The 18,681-nt window shown below is 35.6% G+C and overlaps 1 protein-coding gene across 8 annotated transcripts in view; it reads left to right on the forward strand.

Annotated features, from left to right (window-relative positions):
- The window catches only part of RNF180 (ring finger protein 180), a 285,515-nt gene that overhangs the window by 146,466 nt on the left and 120,368 nt on the right, over positions 1-18,681 (forward strand). Inside the window, exon 6 of one of the 8 annotated variants that reach the window (XR_005019474.1) lies at positions 17,017-17,129. The exons of the other annotated variants lie outside the window; for them this stretch is intronic. The gene's annotated coding sequence lies outside the window, so the exon portion shown is untranslated. The remainder of the gene's footprint in view (positions 1-17,016; positions 17,130-18,681) is intronic. 8 annotated transcript variants of the gene reach the window in all.

Genomic DNA, 18,681 nt, shown 5'->3' on the forward strand with positions numbered 1-18,681 from the left:
AGCTATCCTTATTAATCAAGCCCTAACCATTGTTTCAGGGTTATTTCTTGACTAGTTGCTAGAAATAGTAGTCTGACTTCCTAGACTAATTACTATAGATGATGGGCTGGTTTCCTGGGCTGCTTGCTGCAGATTGTGGGTCAGAGTTCTATTTTTTATGTATGGTCTGGGCATTGTCCATGTGTATTATTCAGTCTGTCAGCTACCTTTTCACACAGGAAAGTACCATACAGACTTATCCCACAACAATGTACTTAAGGAAAAGCAGTCTTCTCAAGTCATGTGTTATAGTTAATAAGTTCTTGCTATTTTATAGTATAAGTAGTACTTTTAGAAATATTTTAATATCACTTAATGTAGTTAAGATAATTTAACAAAATATGTATTCAATTATTAATAATTATATATTAAAACAACTTTTTTATATTTTTAGAAAAGATTGGTGGCTTGGTACATATAGTGAATGATAAAATTAAAGGATATTTTGATCAAACCTTATCATGATTAATATTTATTTATATTCTTGACAAATTTAAGGCAGTATCCATAAATATAAGTATTGTAATATGCTAAAGAAGTAATAAAAATAACAACACATATAGCTTTTACTGACTTCTAGGCTTTAATTAAGCACCATTTGAATATTAGCTGATTTAACCTCTCATCAATCCTAGGAGGAAGATACTTTTATTTTTCTTCTTTTGTAAATGAGAAAACACAAGCAAAGCGAAGTTATGTCATTGTCCAGGGTTTCTCAGCTGGAATGATAGAACCAAAATTTGAACCTGGAAGCTTGGCTCTTTTTATCTTGGTGTGTTTATACATCTTGACAACTGGATTATCCTACTTAGTTGACACAATTTGAGGGTCTTATTGACCAGAAAACAAAACTATGATATTGGCCTCATGGCCAATTTTACCCCTATTCTGAAGAAATCCTTTTGAATTGCCATTTTATTTTTATACTTACCAAAAATTTTTCAACATGTGGATTGCCTTTAGCAGCTTTTACATTTCAGGTAGTATTCCCCACTCTGATCTTCCTGTACTTAGAATGGTAAGTTACTAAAAGAATACATACTATTTTAATCTAATAAATAGGAGGTAGAAAAGGAAAAATAACATAGGTATTTCAAAGCTAAATATAAGGCTGTTGAATTATCAATTCTTTAAAATTAGCTCCTTCCCTTTGCTTACTACATAAATAATAAAAAGCAGTCTAGGGGAATCAGGAGAATGACAAGACCATCATTTACCTAGTGTCAGCTATGTTCTCGGCACCGTGCTGGATGCTTTAATATGCCAAGTTACTTGTGTATTGCTTTTTTCATATGCCAAAATTGAACAGTAGAATTAATACCCACACTCTGCTAAGGAATTTGTAGATATTGATGACTCATTCCTATTACCATGGCACACAGTCTAAACAATTAATGAATGTGAATTTTAAATATGTAGTTTACTAGTAACACTTTGTTTAATCATGAACAGTCTCAGTCAATTGCTTCCTAGTTCTTAAAAAGGAAAATATTTAGGTAGCATTAATTTTCAGAAACATAATGGCATTGATGAATGAGAAACATGCACTCCTCGAGACACCTTTCCATGAGTAGCAAAGAATTTTTTTAATTTTATACTTGTCATGTAGAAAGTTCATTTTAGCCTTGAGTGATTTATTTTGAGTAGTAAAGCCCTTAAAATGGGTCCTCCAACATTTTTGTGAGCAGCAAGTACTTTTTATTTTCCCTCTAACCTTTTCTAGGTTCTCCAAAGGAATGTTTGTGATATACTGACAGTGATATCTCTGCCCAACCAAAAACTCCCACTGAAAGATAAGTGCTTCTGTAAGAAGCTGCTAATTCAAATAAGCTGTGCTATGACAATCTCAACAAGATATAAGACTGGGAAATAAATATGATAGCAATGAAAATGACATTGTATAAGAGCATTATAGATAAGTCCTGGCTCTGAAACTTACTATCTCTGTGATTTTAAATAAGCCACCTGTCTGAGAATCAGTTTCCTGAGAAGGGAGCATGAGAGGGACCTTCAGGGTGTTAGTAAAGTTCTATTTCTTCAGCCAGATAGTGGTTACCCAGATGTTTTCAGTTAGAATTCATTGTGCATTTGTGAATTTTTTCTATGTAAGCTATACTTCAATAAAATCAGTGCTGTGCTGATAAATATTTCTCCAGGGGGAAAAAGCCCAGACTTGTAGCACTTGCCTGCTGATTTCCATGGTATAAATACATGGTATAAATCACCATGGCTGATTTCAAGCAACCAATATGAAATCACTGAATGAAGAATTGGGGGGAGATGTGTACATTTTGCTCTTTAAGCTGGTTCTATCACATCGCTAAATAAAATGTACTTGAAAGTTGACTAGGTAAAGAGACTTTTAACTACTGATATTTCTTAATTTATCCTTTCTCATATTTTGGTTAGCAGCTGTGAAGTGAAAAATCAATTGACAAAGTGGCTTCATGAAGACCTATTAACTTTTTTTTAAATGTATAACATTTCTTGTTTCCTCAGTTGCCCAAAATTGAATTTTTCATAATCCATAGTTCATGATGAAACATCATCATTGATTTATGCACATTTACTTATTTTATTTCATTTTACTTATTTGGGGGTTCTGGGTGTTTTTTTAAATTAATTATTTGATGAATCCTCATGAACCCATTGCTCAAACCAGGAACTAGAATATCCTCAGTTAAATATATTTCTTGCCTTGTTTTAGTTTCATATCTTACACACACATATGTGTGATCAATATATTATTTAGTTTTATTTAGTTTTGAATTTTATATGAAGAGCTTACTCTTTTGAGATTCCTGTTTTGATTTAACTTTGCATTACCAACTATAGATTCATCTATATTGTTTCTTTCGAACATAGTTTGTTCATTTTCATGGTATAATTCTACAGACCTTTTATTACCCAGTGCTTGACATTGTTTGGTTTATGTCACTCTTGTATACTGATTTCCCAGCAGAGCGGGTATATTGTGCTTTATTTTATGTGCCTTTTTTTTAGCAATTTGATTTATTATAAAATATGTCTTCTCTTTTCTCTTCTTGCTTTTTCTTTCCAGTATATGTTTTCTTTGGCAAATGAGTATGTTTCCCCCAAATGGGTCATAAGTCAGGGGAATATCTTAATGTGTGTCAGTGCCAACAGAAAAAAAATGTGCTGGAAGATTCTATGATGATTACCAAAGAAGCTCTATTAATAGCTAAACTAGAGTGAGCGCAGAATATTATAGGTGACTGGCAGCCAGAAACGTTAGAGTCCTCATTACAAGGGATGTAGTGTAGCTCACTCAGAATGATTATCAGTTATCAAAATTTCATCACCTGATTTTCCTAAATTGTAAAAAAAGACTTAAGATGACTCTCTGCTACAAGTCTGCTATAATGAAACTTTTAAGAAAACCTTGCTACTATTGAAATTTAAATGATGCTGAGTAAAACAAGTTATTAATTCAAAATTATGGGGGAAAAGTAGATATAAATAGGGAAAATGACAAAACTGATGAATGTGTATTCATCTATACAAAAATAGGACAACAATCCTTATCACAGTTCTAAAATTCAAAAACCCTTAAAACCAATATTTTTTGTTTTGTTTTCATAATTCATTTGATCACCAAACTTGTCTGGATCTAAATGCATTTAGCAGTAAAACCTGAATTGAAGTAAAGGGAAACTACGTATTGCTGTGTATATTTTCATGTTTTACTGGAGAAAATATTTAGTGTTTGATTCCAGAACACTGCCGCAGACTGTGCTGGGGCATTACATTATATGCAGCTTCTCTACCTATCTGAAATTTTTAAGATACTGATTTCTGAGACATATCTGGCGCTAAGGGTTCTATTAACAGACTGTGAACTGTAGTAAACAAATTGAATTTATTTTATACTTAGACCATAACTTCTTTTTTTTTTTTTTTTTTTTTTAAATTATTTATTTATTTTTATTTTATTATTTTTGGCTGTGTTGGGTCTTCGTTTCTGTGCGAGGGCTTCCTCTAGTTGCGGCAAGTGGGGACCACTCTTCATGGCGGTGCGCGGGCCTCTCACTATCGCGGCCTCTCTTGTTGCGGAGCACAGGCTCCAGACGCGCAGGCTCAGTAGTTGTGGCTCACGGACCCAGTTGCTCCGCGGCATGTGGGATCTTCCCAGACCAGGGCTTGAACCCGTGTCCCCTGCATTGGCAGGCAGATTCTCAACCACTGCGCCACCAGGGAAGCCCCTAGACCATAACTTCTTAACCTTTATTGTGCCATAGACCTCTTTGGCAAACTTAAATAATGTCTTAAATGCATAAAAGAAAATACATGGACAAGAAAGTAATTATATCAAAAAAGTTATCAAAATAATAAAAATTTGTGATACAGTTAATACATGTGTTTCTTTATTAAGGCATTACATAACAGGATCTAGCAGTGGGTATAATTACTACTGTAAAGTCATTGAAGTGATGAGTGTAAATGATATTTGGAGATATCTGCACCAGCTGTAATGTCATGTGAAAAACCTTTAATTTCTGTTGGTGGCAAAGTCACAGCTACTGCTAGTACTGCTGAGATTTGTCTCCTTCATTCATCATCAAAGGAAATGATAAATTTCAAATCGAGGTTAGAAAAATTGATATATAATTCATTTTCCCATCCTAGTTCATAGACCACCCGCCCCCCACTCATTCTATCCATGGATCACAGTTTATGAAACCTTGGTTACAAATACTATTAATCATAAATTTATCTATCTTCCTTATTGATTTCTGATGTTGATTAATTTATATCCACAAGGTGATGAAGCTGGAGTTCAAGTTATGCCTTTACTTTCAGCTAGCATTATTTTAAACAATTCCCTACTTTTTTTTGAGTTTTATTACACAGTAGACAAAGCATCTGAGTGCTTGTTATTTATAGGTTGAATTCTAACTACAGTACTAGGCTTTAGAGTTTATCTTATTCCAGCCACATTATAAATTAGGAATGAAGTATTTGTATTCAACTCTTTGCTCCTTTTTTTAGTGTACATGACATTCCACTTATTTTTCCAACTTTTATTTTCCATTTCTGTTATAAATTGCCAAATGTCTTAGGTAGAGAGAATTTGTGTGGAGGGGACCAAAACCTATCTGTATATTCTCTGCTGACATTTGCTCCCAACCCACATCTATTTATTATTACTTCCTCTAATGTTTGTTGCACACCTACATCCAAATTGCTGCTTCCCATGTCCATAGCCTTGTTCATACCATCCTTATCCCTCACATGCCCTTTCTCTCCTTTATTTGTTTTTTATTCTTTTTTTAAAAAATTTTGTTGGGGTATAGTTGATTTAGAATGTTGTGTTAGTTTCAGGTGTACAGCAAAGTGATTCAGTTATACATGTATGTATATTCATTCTTTTTTAGATTCTTTTCTCACATAGGTTATCACAGAATATTGAGTAGAGTTCCCTGTGCTATACAGTAGGTCCTTGTTGGTTATCTGTCTTATATATAGTAGTGTGTGTGTGTTCATCCCAGGCTTCTGATTTATCCCTCCCCTCCACGTTTCCCCTTTGGTAGCTGTAAGTTTGTTTTTGATATCTGTACGTCCGTTTCTGTTTTGTAAATAAGTTCATTTGTTTCTTTTTTTTTAAAGTTAGATTCCACATATGAGTGATACATGATATTTGTCTTTCTGTCTGACTTACTTCACTTAGTATGATAATCTCTGGGTGCATCCATGCTGCTGCAAATGGCATTACTTCATTCATTTTTATGGCTGAGTAATATTCCATTGTATATATGTACCACATCTTTATCCATTCCTCTGTCAGTGGACATTTAGGTTGCTCTCATATCTTGGCTATTGTGAATAGAGCTGCAGTGAACATTGGGGTGCATGTATCCTTTCAGATTATGGTTTTCTCTGGATATATGGCCAGGAGTGGGATTGCTGGATCATACAGTACTTCTATTTTTAGTTTTCTCAGGAACCTCCGTACTGTTCTCCATAGTGGCTGTACCAATTTACATTCCTACCAACAGTATAGGAGGGGTCCCTTTTCTCCACACCCTCTCCAGCATTTATTGTTTGTAGACTTTTTGATGGCCATTCTCACCAATGTAAGGTGATACCTCATTCTGACCAGTGAAAGGTGATACTTCATTGTACTTTTGATTTGCATTTCTCTGATAATTAGTGATGTTGAGCATCTTTTCATGTGCTTGTTGCCATCTATATGTCTTCTTTGGAGAAGTGTCTATTTAGATCTTCTGCCCATTTTTTTGATTGGGTTGTTTGTTTTTTTGTTATTGAACTGCATGAGCTGTTTGTATATTTTGGAGAATAATCCCTTGTCAGTCACTTAGTTTGCAAATATTTTCTCCCATTCTGTGGGTTGTCTTTTTGTTTTGTTTATGGTTTCCTTTGCTGTGCAGATGCTTTTAAGTTTAATTAGGTCCCATTTGTTTATTTTTGTTTTTATTTCCATTACTCTAGGAGGTGGATCCAAAAAGATTTTGCTGCAATTTACATCAAAGAGTGTTCTGCCTGTTTCCTCTAAGAGTTATATAGTGTTCAGCCTTAAATTTAGGTCTTTGATCCATTTTGAGTTAATTTTTGTGTATGGTGTTAGAGACTGTTCTAATTTCATTCTTTTACATGTAGATGTCCAGTTTTCCCAGCACAGCTTATTGAAAAGACTCTCTTTTCTCCATTTTATATTCTTACCTCCTTTGTCGTAGATTAATTGACCATAAGTGTGTGAGTTTATTTCTGAGCTTTCTGTCCTGTTCCATTGATCTATATTTCTGTTTTTGTGCCAGTACCATAGTGCTTGATTGCTGTAGCTTTGTCATATTGTCTGAAGTCAGAGAGTTAGATTCCTCCAGCTCCGTTTTTCTTTCTCAAGATTGCTTTGGCTATTCGGGGTCTTTTGTATTTCCATACAAATGGTAAAATTTTTTGTTCTAGTTCTGTGAAAAATGACATTGGTAATTTGATAGGGATTGTATCGAGTCTGTAGACTACCTTGAGTAGTGTAGTCATTTTGACAATATTTATTCTTCAAATCGAAGAATGGTATATCTTTTCATCTGTTTGTGTCATCTTTGATTTCTTTCATCAACATCTTATAGTTTTCAGAGTAGAGGATTTTTGTCTCCTTAGGTAAGTTTATTCTTAGGTATTTTATTCTTTTTGATGAAAGCACTTTTGCAAAAGCATCAGAGTAAAACAATAACTGTCTATAAAAGACAACAGACTTAAAAAGCCATGGTTAAGCACCCGATTACAATGTAATCAATAAAGAAACTTGCTTACAATAACTAGAATTATGACTGATTATAATCTTAACCATTAAAAACCTTAATCTCCGGCAAAAACCAAGAAGCAAGTAATTGTGCATTTCCTGATTGGAAAACTTATGCTTTAGTCTTCTTCTCCCAAGAAGGCAAGGGTAGGTAAACTTACACCCACCCAACAATTAATGTTCCAAAATTTTATCCTATTCGAAATGACCCAGATAGTCAATGAATTCTCTTCATTTAACTTAGTTTAGTTTCAAGTTACCAAAATCTCGAGAGACTCTTTTAGATGGACATTCCCAAAACATAATTATTTCTATAGAGTTTACCTAAAAACTCTTTTTTGTCCTTTACTCTTAGAGATCACATAAAATTAAAGTTCCAGAGAGCCCAGGTAGATCATTTACATCTCAGAGGCACTAGAGAAATATCAATTCCTTCTAGAGAACTAGCTTAACCAATTACAAAAGACTCACTTTGATACAGTTGCAGAGCCATGAGAGGCCATTGTTCGCCAGATCTCTTGGCAACCCCCATTGAGCAAGGACAACCACCACAGGATTACCCCCGCAACTTTCAGTCCCCACATGCTAGTTGACAGCCCCCATAACTTTCCGTTCCCTGTCCTATATTTCCCAACATCTCACTACTCATGGGAGTTTGCTCAGTCTCCTGACTGCTTCCACCAGTTTTTGGGCTGCATCCCATAGGCCTTACAAGGCCTATGCTTGCCCAGCTTCAGACCAAAGAAAGAGCCCAAATCAGCAACAGAGACATCAGTGGGTTAATGGATGGGGGAGCTTACACGTCTGAAGCAAGGTCCTGGAGCAACACCCCAACATGTGCGGTGGATGACAGGCAGTACATGGTGGCAGTTTTCACTCTCCCTCCTTTTTTTCTTTTTTTTTTTTTTAACATCTTTTAGAGTATAATTACTTTAAAATTTTGTGGTAGTTTCTGCTGTATAACAAAGTGAATCAGCTATACATATACATATATCCCCATATCCCCACCCTCTTGTGCCTCCCTCCCACCCTCCCGATCCCACCCCTCTGGGTGGTCACAAAGCACCAAGCTCTGATTTGCAGCTGCTTCCCACTAGCTATCTATTTTACATTGGGTACTGTATATACGTCAATGCTACTCTCTCACTTTTTCCCAGGTTACCCTTCCCCTCCCCCATGTCCTCAAGTCCATTCTCTATGTCTGCGTCTTTATTCCTGTCCTGCATCTAGGTTCCTCTGAAACATTTTTTTTTTAGATTCCATATATATGTGTTAGCATACTGTATTTGTTTTTCTCTTTCTGACTTACTTCACTCTGTGTGACAGACTCTAGATCCATCCACCTCACTACAAATAACTCAATTTTGTTCCTTCTTATGGCTGAGTAATATTCCATTGTATATATGTGCCACATCTTCTTTATCCATTCATCTGTCGATGGACACTTAGGTTGCTTCCATGTCCTGGCTATTGTAAGTAGTACTGCAATGAACATTGTGGTACATGTCTCTTTTTCAATTATGGTTTTCTCTGGGTACATGCCCAGTAGTGGGATTGCTGGGTCGTATGGTAGTTCTGTTTTAGTTTTTTAAGGAACCTCCATACTGTTCTCCATAGTGGCTGTATCAAGTTACATTCCTACCAACAGTGCAAGAGGGTTCCCTTTACTCCACACCCTCTCCAGCATTTATTGTTTGTAGATTTTTGATGATGGCCATTCTGACCAGTGTGAAGTGATGCCTCATTGTAGTTTTGATTTGCATTTCTCTAATGATTAGTGATGTTGAGCATCCTTTCATGTGTTTGTTGGCAATCTGTATATCTTTTTTGGAGAAATGTCTATTTAGGTCATCTGCCCATTTTTGGATTGGGTTGTTTGTTTTTTTGATATTGAGCTGTATGAGCTGCTTGTAAGTTTTGGAGATTAATCCTTTGTCAGTTGCTTTATTTGCAAATATTTTCTCCCATTCTGAGGGTTGTCTTTTGGTCTTGTTTATGGTTTCCTTTGCTGTGCAAAAGCTTTGAAGTTTCATTAGGTCCCATTTGTTTATTTTTGTTTTTATTTCCATTTCTCTAGGAGGTGGGTCAAAAAGGATCTTGCTGTGATTTATGTCATAGAGTGTTCTGCCTGTGTTTTCCTCTTAAGAATTTTATAGTGTCTGGCCTTACATTTAGGCCTTTAATCCATTTTGAGTTTATTTTTGTATATGGTGTTAAGGAGTGTTCTCATTTCATTCTTTTACATGTAGCTGTCCAGTTTTCCCAGCACCACTTATTGAAGAGGCTGTCTTTTCTCCATTGTATATTCTTGCCTCCTTTATCAAAAATAAGGTGACCATATGTGCGTGGGTTTATCTCTGGGCTTTCTATCCTGTTCCATTGATCTATATTTCCATTCTTGTGCCAGTACCATACTGTCTTGATTACTGTAGCTTTGTAGTATAGTCTGAAGTTAGGGAGCCTGATTCCTCCAGCTCCGTTTTTCTTTCTCAAGATTGCTTTGGCTATTCAGGGTCTTTTGTGTTTCCATACAAATTGTGAAATTTTTTGTTCTAGTTCTGTCGAAAAATGCCAGTGGTAGTTTGATAGGGATTGCATTGAATCTGTAGATTGCTTTGGGTAGTACAGTCATTTTCACAATGTTGATTCTTCCAATCCAAGAACATGGTATATCTCTCTATCTGTTTGTATAGTCTTTATTTTCTTTCGTCAGTATCTTATATTTTTCAGTACACAGGTCTTTTGTCTCCTTAGGTAGGCTTATTCCTAGGTATTTCATTCTTTTTGTTGCAACTGTAAGTGGGAATGTTTCCTTAGTTTCTCTTTCAGATTTTGGTTGTTAGTGTATATGAATGCAAGAGATTTCTGTGCATTAATTTTGTATACTGCTACTTCACCAAATTCATTGATTAGCTCTAGGAGTTTTTTAGTAGCATCTTTAGGATTCTCTATGTATAGTATCATGTCATCTGCAAAGAGTGACAGTTTTACTTCTTTTCTGATTTGTATTCCTTTTATTTCTTTTTCTTCTCTGATTACCATGGCTAAAATTTCCAAAACTATGTTGAATAATAGTGGTGAGAGTGGGCAACCTTTTCTTGTTCCTCATCTTAGTGGAAATGGTTTCAGTTTTTCAACATTGAGAGTGATGTTGGCTGTGGGTTTCTCATATATGGCCTTTATTATGTTGAGGTAGGTTCCCTCGATGCCCACTTGCTGGAGAGTTCTTATCATAAATGGGTGTTGAATTTTGTCGAAAGCTTTTTCGGCATCTATTGAGATGATCATATGGTTTTTCTCCTTCAGTTTGTTAATATGGTGTATCACATTGATTGATTTGCATATACTGAAGAATCCTTTCATTCCTGGATAAACCCCACATGATCATGGTGTATGATCCTTCTAATGTTCTGTTGGATTGTGTTTGCTAGTATTTTGTTCAGGATTTTTGCATCTATGTTCATCAGTGATATTGGCCTGTAGTTCTTTTTTTGTGACATCTTTGTCTGCTTTTGGTATCAGGGTAATGGTGGCCTCGTAGAATGAATTTGGGAGCGTTTCTCCCTCTGCTGTATTTTGGAAGAGTTTCAGAAGGATAAGTGTTAGCGTTTCTCTAAATGTTTGATCGAATTCACCTGTGAAGCTTTCTGGTCCTGGGCTTTTGTTTGTTGGAGGATTTTTATTAACGGTTTCAATTTCAGTGCTTGTGATTGGTTTGTTCATATTTTCTATGTCTTCCTGGCTCAGTCTCGGAAGCTTGTACTTTTCTAAGAATTTATCCATTTCTTCCCCATTGTTCATTTTATTGGCGTATTGTTGCTTGTAGTAGTCTCTCATGTTCCTTTGTATTTCTGCAGTGTCAGTTGTTCCTTCTCCTTTTTCATTTCTAATTCTACTGAGTTGAGTCTTCTTCCTTTTTTTTCTTGATGAGTCTGGTTAATGGTTTATCAATTTTGTTTATCTTCTCAAAGAACCAGCTTTTCGTTTTATTGATCTTTGCTATTATTTCCTTCACTTCTTTTTCGTTTATTTCTGATCTGATCATTATGGTTTCTTTCCTTCTGCTAACTTTGGGTTTTTTTTGTTCTTTTTCTAATCGCTTTAGGTGTAAGTTTAGGTTGTTTATTTGAGATGTTTCTTGTTTCTTGAGGTAGGATTGTATTGCTATAAACTTCCCTCTTAGAACTGTTTTGCTTTATGCCATAGGTTTTGGGTCATCGTGTTTCCATTGTCATTTATTTCCAGGTATTTTTTTATTTCCTCTTTGATTTCTTCAGTGATCTTTTGGTTATTGAGTAGCGTATTGTTTAGAATCCCTGTGTTTTTATTTTTTACAGTTTTATTCCTGTAATGATATCTAGTCTCATAGCGTTGAGGTCGGAAGATATCCTTGATACTATTTCAATTTTCTTAAATTTACCAAGGCTTGATTTGTCACCCAAGATATGATCTCTCTTCAGGAAAGTTCCATGTGCACTTGAGAAGGTGTATTCTGTTGTTTTTGGATGGAATGTCTGATAAATATCAACTGATTTTACCTGGTCTGTTGTGTCATTTACAGCTTGTGTTTATTTATTTTCATTATGTATGATCTGTCCATTGGTGAAAGTGGGGTGTTAAAGTCCCCTACTATGTTTGTGTTACTGTCGATTTCCCCTTTTATGGCTGTTAGCATTTGCCTTTTGTATTGAGTTGCTCCTATGTTGGGTGCGTGAATATTTACAATTGTTGTATCTTTTCTTGGATTGATCCCTTGATCATTATGTAGTGTCCTTCTTTGTCTCTTGTAGTAGTCTTTATTTTAAAGCCTATTTTGTCTGATATGAGAATTGCTACTCCAGCTTTCTTTTGATTTCCATTTGCATGGAATATCTTTTTCCATCCTCTCACTTTCACTCTGTGTGTGTCCCTAGGTCTGAAGTTGTGTCTCTTGTAGACAGCATATATACAGGTGTTGTTTTTGTATCCATTCAGCCAGTCTATGTCTTTTGGTTGGAGCATTTAATCCATTTACATTTAAGGTAATTATCAATATGTATGTTCCTATTACCATTTTCTTAATTGTTTTGGTTTCTTTTTGTGGATCCTTTTCTTCTCTTGTGTTTCCCACCTAGAGAAGTTCCTTTAGCATGTGTTGTAAAGCTGGTTTGGTGGTGCTGAATTTTCTTAGCTTTTGCTTGTCTGTAAAGGTTTTAATTTCTCTGTCGAATCTGAATGAGATCTTTGCTGGGTAGAGTAATCGTGGTTGTAGGTTTTTCTCTTTCATCACTGTAAATACATCCTGCCACTCCCTTCTGGATTGCAGAGTTTCTGCTGAAAGATCAGCTTTTAACCTTATGTAGATACCCTTGTATGTTGTTTGTTGCTTTTCCCTTGCTGCTTTTAATATTTTTTGTTTGTGTTTAATTTTTGATAGTTTGATTAATTTGTGTCTTGGCATGTTTCTCATTGGATTTATTCTGTTTGGGACTTTCTGTACTTCCTGGACTTGATTGACTATATCCTTTCCCATTTTAGGGAAGTTTTCTGCTGTAATCTCAAATATTTTCTCAGACCCTTTGTTTTTCTCTTCTTCTTCTGGGACCCCTAAAATTAGAATGTTGGTGCATTTAATGTTGTCCCAGATGTCTCTGAGACTGTCCTCAATTCTTTTCATTCATTTTTCTTTATTCTGCTCTGCACCAGTTATTTCCACTCTTCTATCTTCCTGGTCACTTCTTCGTTCTTTTGCCTCAGTTATTCTGCTAATGATTCCTTCTAGAGAATTTTTAATTTCATTTATTGTGTTGTTCATCATTGTTTGTTTGCTCTTTAGTTCTTCTAGATCCTTGTTAAACATTTCTTATATTTTCTCCATTCTGTTTCCAAGATTTTGGATCATCTTTGCTATCACTACTCTGAATTCTTTTTTGGGTAAACTGCCTATTTCCTCTTCATTTATTTGGTCTGGTGAGTTTTTACCTTGCTCCTTCATCTGCTGCATATTTCTCTGTATTCTCATTTTGTTTAACTTACTATGTTTGGGGTCCTCTTTTTACTGGCTGCAGATTCGTAGTTCCTGTTATTTTTGGTGTCTGCCCCCAGTGGGTGAGGTTGGTTCAGTGGCTTGTGTAGGCTTTCTGGTTGGGGCGACTGGTGCCTGTTTTCTGGTGGGTGGTGCTGGATCTTGTCCTTCTGGTGGGCTGGGCCATGTCCGGTCGTGTGTTTTGGTGTGTCTGTGAACTTAGTATGACTTTAGCCAGCCTCTCTGCTAATGGGTGGAGATGTGTTCCTGTCTTGATAGTTGTTTGGCATGGGGCATCCAGCACTTGAGCTTGCTGGCCATTGGGTGGAGCTGGCTGTTAGTGTTGAGACAGAGATTTCTGGGAGAGCTCTCGCCGATTGATATTATGTGGAGCCAGGAGGTCTCTGGTGGTCCAATGTCTTGGACTCGACTCTCCACCTTGGAGGCTCAGGCCTGACATCTGGCTGGAGCACCAAGACCCTGCCAACTGCATGGCTCAGAAGAAAAGGAAGGAAAAAAAAAAAAAACATGAGCAGATAGAACCCCAAAAACAAACGGGAAAAGCAAAACTAAACAGACAAAATCACACAAAGAAACATTCACACACACACTCATAAAAAGAAAAACAAACAAAACTAAAAAAATAAGAACAGACAGAACTCTAGGACAAATGGTAAAGGCAAACCTAAACAGAGAAAATCACACAAGATAAGTGATGAATATTTCAAGACATTTAAAATTTGAAGAAGAGAATAACAGTGTCAAATCTGCCAACAGATCAAGATAGATGAAAAGTAGAGACAGTTCTTTTGAGAAGTTTAGCTGTGACAGGAAGGAGAGAGAGGGAAGGTAGTAGCTGGATCAAATTGCAAGACTAAGGGAATTTTTTTTTGTGTGTGTGTTTGGGTTTGTGTGTGTGTGTGTGTGTGGTTCTTTTTATTTTTAATGTGAGAAGCCATTAGTGAAAGAGAAGTTGTAGATCCAGGAAGAATTTGAAAGGAATGGCAAATGGCAAAGGTTTTAGAATAGTCATATCAGAGAGCCAGTCAGTGACTTAATAAGTTTGCCAGGAAAAAAAAACAGAATTGTTCCCACAGATTTGACACTAGAGTTGTGGACTGCCAATCTAGAGGAGTATAATACAGTTTAATTATTAGAGAAATATGTAGTATATTATTTGGAAGAGATTTTTAGAGAAACCTTGATTTTAGTGCTGAATTAGATGATTTTCTAAAATTCCTTATAGCCTTACTCCATACTTGGAAGGATTCAATTCAAGGAGTTTTCTTTTTTTTTGTCTCTTATATTTTTCTTCCAAGTTTATTGAGATATAATTGACATAGAGCACTGTATAAGTTTAAGGTATACAGCAAGATGATTTGACTCACATATATCATGCAATGATTACCCCAGTAGGTTTAGTGAACATTCATCATTTTATATAGATACAAAACTAAGGAAGTAGAAGAAAATATTTTTTCCTTGTGATAAGAACTCCTAGGATTTATTCTCTTAACAATTTTCATATATAATATACAGCAGTATTAATTGTATTTATCATGTTGTATATTACATCTCTAGTATTTATTTATTTTATACCTGGAAGTTTTTACCTTTTGATTACCTTCATCCAATTACCCCTCCCCCAACTGCCTCTGGTAGCCATAAATAATGATCTCTTTTTCTCTGAGTTTGTCTTTAGAAGGAAGTTTCTATCTTGCCTCTGTAAAATAAGTTGAGAATCTTACAGAGTAATTGTTCTGTATTTACCTTTAGCAATTTCTCCAATTTGATAATTCTATCTTCTTTAACCTTACTTTTTTCATATTTACAATCTCCATTTGGATTCTTATTCAAGTTCACTTTTTGTTTTTATTACATATATATGTATATTTTTAATTGAATTCTAGTTGACTTACAATATTATTTAGTTTCAGATGTACAATGTAGTGATTCAGTATTTTTATACATTATACACTATACAAAGTTACTACATTATTATATTTTTATTATATCCTGTTCTTGTCTAATTAACTACATTCTTCTTTTAAAATTTCTTTTTTTTAATTTATTTTTAAAATTTATTTATTTAATTTATATTTATTTTCGGCTGCATTGGGTCTTTGTTGCTGCGCACAAGCTTTCTCTAGTTGCAGTGAGCAGGGGCTACTCTTCATTGCAGTGCGTGTGCTTCTCATTGCGGTGGCTTCTCTTGTTGCGGAGTACGACCTTTAGGCACACAGGCTTCAGTAGTTGTGGCAAACGGGCTCAGTAGTTTTGGCTCACGGGCTCTAGAGCACAGGGTCAGTAGTTGTGGCTCACGGGCTTAGTTGCTCCACGGCATGTGAGCTCTTCCCGGACCAGGGATCAAACTCGTGTCCCCTGCATTGGCAGGCGGATTCTTAACCACTGCGCCACCAGGGAAGTCCCTAAAATTCCTTTTAACACAATTATTTTAAAGTTCCTTACATATTTCTCAGTTATATGTAGTTTTTTAAAAGTGAATTCTTCCCATTCATACATCTACTAATACTTTTTTATTGACAGTTTGTTTTCTGACATACTTTGTAACTTTTGACTGTGAGCTTATCTTCAGCGGGAGTTGTTTCTGTGTGAATCTCAAGGGCCCTGAGTTGTGGAAGAAACCCCTTGGAGCCAGTTTTGTGTTTGACTTTGCTGTGGCTTTCACTAGTATAGGACTTATTTTAATTTTATTTTCTCTGTTTAGGGTTTCCAAGCTTCTTGGGAAGTGCTAATTTAGACCTCACACCTACAAATAGTGCAGGTTTGGAGTGCTGGTATCCTTCTGCCAATTCTTTGTCTAGATTAGCTGGCTTCTGTACTATATTCCTCAGACCAAACAGCCTTTCTAGCTCACTGCTATACATAGAGCCTAGAGTCTTGACTCCCAAGCTATATCTGCAACATATGTGTTAGGTTTTTGAACAGTTAATCTAACATTTTTATTTAATTAGTACTGGAGGGAGACTTACTGCATTTGCTCTGTTCCCCATATTGACCAAAAATCTTTTTTGGTGATGTAAGAAACTTTTCCAGTTGTTTCTTAAAATATATTTTTGATGACTGATATGGAAGCTAGCGCTAGCATATGTTAGAAGTCCAAACTGTCAAATTTGGGAATATGTATTTATGCAAATTTGGAGTCATATTCTGAAACTAGAAATACAGATTCTTATGACACAACAATGACATTTATAAAAACTTACATTTTTTAAGAATCAGGAATGAAGAGAATTCTGTAATATATATGTCTGTATATTTAAAGTAATTTCCATATGCTGTTTCTTAATCATGTGATTTTCTGATAACTTTAATATCTGAACTTTTTCTGTGACATAGCATGGACTTTGTGTCAGGTATGAGATAAATGCAATAGATAAGATTTAGAGAAAAGTAGATGTACTTCAAGTGTATGTGAAGAAATTAAATGATATAAGGAAAAGGTAAGAAAGTAAGTAATATGTTCTAGGAATGACTCATAATCCACAAACTCAGATATTCAGGGAATGTAGCTTTATTTTTTATTAAAAGTTATTTGTACATATAAGTACACAGTGGATATTTGTTGAATAAATGAATGAATTTAAATTTCTATTTTGAGCCCCCTTTCTATTGGAGGCTAGAAACTAAATCTTAATCGGTCAAGCCTTTCTCCTCTTTTTACCTCTAGGTCTATGTTCTAAGTTTCTAGAACCTTCCAAGTGTCAGCATGTTGAAGGTGGGGTGGAATTTGGCCTTACTGATACCTACTGAGCTTATACTCAGAAAGACTGAGAAAGAAAGGTATTTATTTTCTTTCTTGTATTGACCAAAAGATCTTTACTGTCTAGTTGGTGCCAGATAAATGCCATTCTATGCTGCTCCCTTACCATGCTAAGCATAAGAGACTTCTGAAACCTTGCTTCCTCCTTAGACTATATTCTAGAGATTGGAATTTACAGGTTTCCTGCTATCCAGACCCCAAACCTGATGGTATTTTCTGTCCTATCATCCTCCTTCCAGTTTTAAGCTAAGGTGAACATGTTGTAGAGTACCTTTTTGGAGATCCAATAGGCTCTTCCTCCAATCCCATAAAATCTTTATCTAGTATGTGTTGAGTATAAAGGGATAGGAGGAGTAGGAAAAAGGTCTTCTAAATCTATCGTTTATACTCAGAATCCTAGGCTTTTGAAACTCAAATACCAAATATTTAATAATTTAATTCCTTTTTTATCTACATAATGCTGTGTCATCCATTCTTTGAGGCAGTTGAACATTATCTGTTTCTGCCTGAATGGAGAAGAAGGGTTATGGATAACCAATATTTGGAACAAATTTAATTAATATATAAAAGTTTTTCTGTTGATAAAGAAACAAAAAAAAAATTAAGGAGACTGGAATAAGGCAAGAAAAGAGCCCAAGAGGTTCAGTAAAGAAGAGAGAAGACTGAAAAAGACCACTTTGCTCTCTAAAGTAATGTGTGACATGCTGTGGCTTAGAAGTAACTGGATTTAGTGGATCTGGAACTGATTGACGGTGTAGGGGATTGTTGCTGGAGGCTTAAAAATGGCTTTTGATATAGAGCTGTGTTCTTTCTGTCATGGCCCAATGGGACTTCTCACCTGCCTGGAAGTCAGAAACTAAGATCTTTGCCTTCTTTATAAAGTGTTCAAAAGAAATAGGGGAATGCAAATCAAAATGAAATTGTGAATTCAGAGATTTTAAGATTTATGAGGAAAAAAATCAAAGTTATTCATTATGAAACCAGTGTGTCCTCCTCCATTCAAATGAGAATTAGCTTCTGCTGATTTTGCTTTCAAAATACCTTAAATTCTCAACACAACCACTCTGGTTCAGAACCTTGGTACCCCATGCCTTAATTATTGCCTCTTTGTGCCATTTAGCACTCACATTCTTGAAACTATCTCTTCTTCACATTTTTTTTTCTTTTTTAAAGAATTAGTTCAGAGGACTTAATTGCTTCATATGTTCACCGCAGCATCCCTAGTGCCTTGTGTATCCCTGCTATGGACTGAATTGTATCCCCCCAAAATTCATTCCGTGAAGCTCTAACCCCTTCTGTGACTGTATTTGAAGATAGGGTTTTTAGGAGGTAATTAAGGTTAAAAGAGGTCATAAGGTTAAAAGAGGTCATAAGATTAATCCTAATCTGATAGGATTGGCTGCCTTATAAGAAAAGGAAGAGAGAGAGATCTCTTTCCACACCCACAGAGGAAAGGCCATGTGAGCACACAATGAGAAGATGGGTGTTTGCAAGTCAGAGAGAGGTTTTTCACCAGAACCCAACCATGCTAGCACCCTGATCTTGGATTCCCAGCCTCCAGAACTGTGAGAA

Source organism: Balaenoptera musculus, chromosome 3, assembly GCF_009873245.2.
Source record: "Balaenoptera musculus isolate JJ_BM4_2016_0621 chromosome 3, mBalMus1.pri.v3, whole genome shotgun sequence".
Taxonomy (NCBI): domain Eukaryota; kingdom Metazoa; phylum Chordata; class Mammalia; order Artiodactyla; family Balaenopteridae; genus Balaenoptera; species Balaenoptera musculus.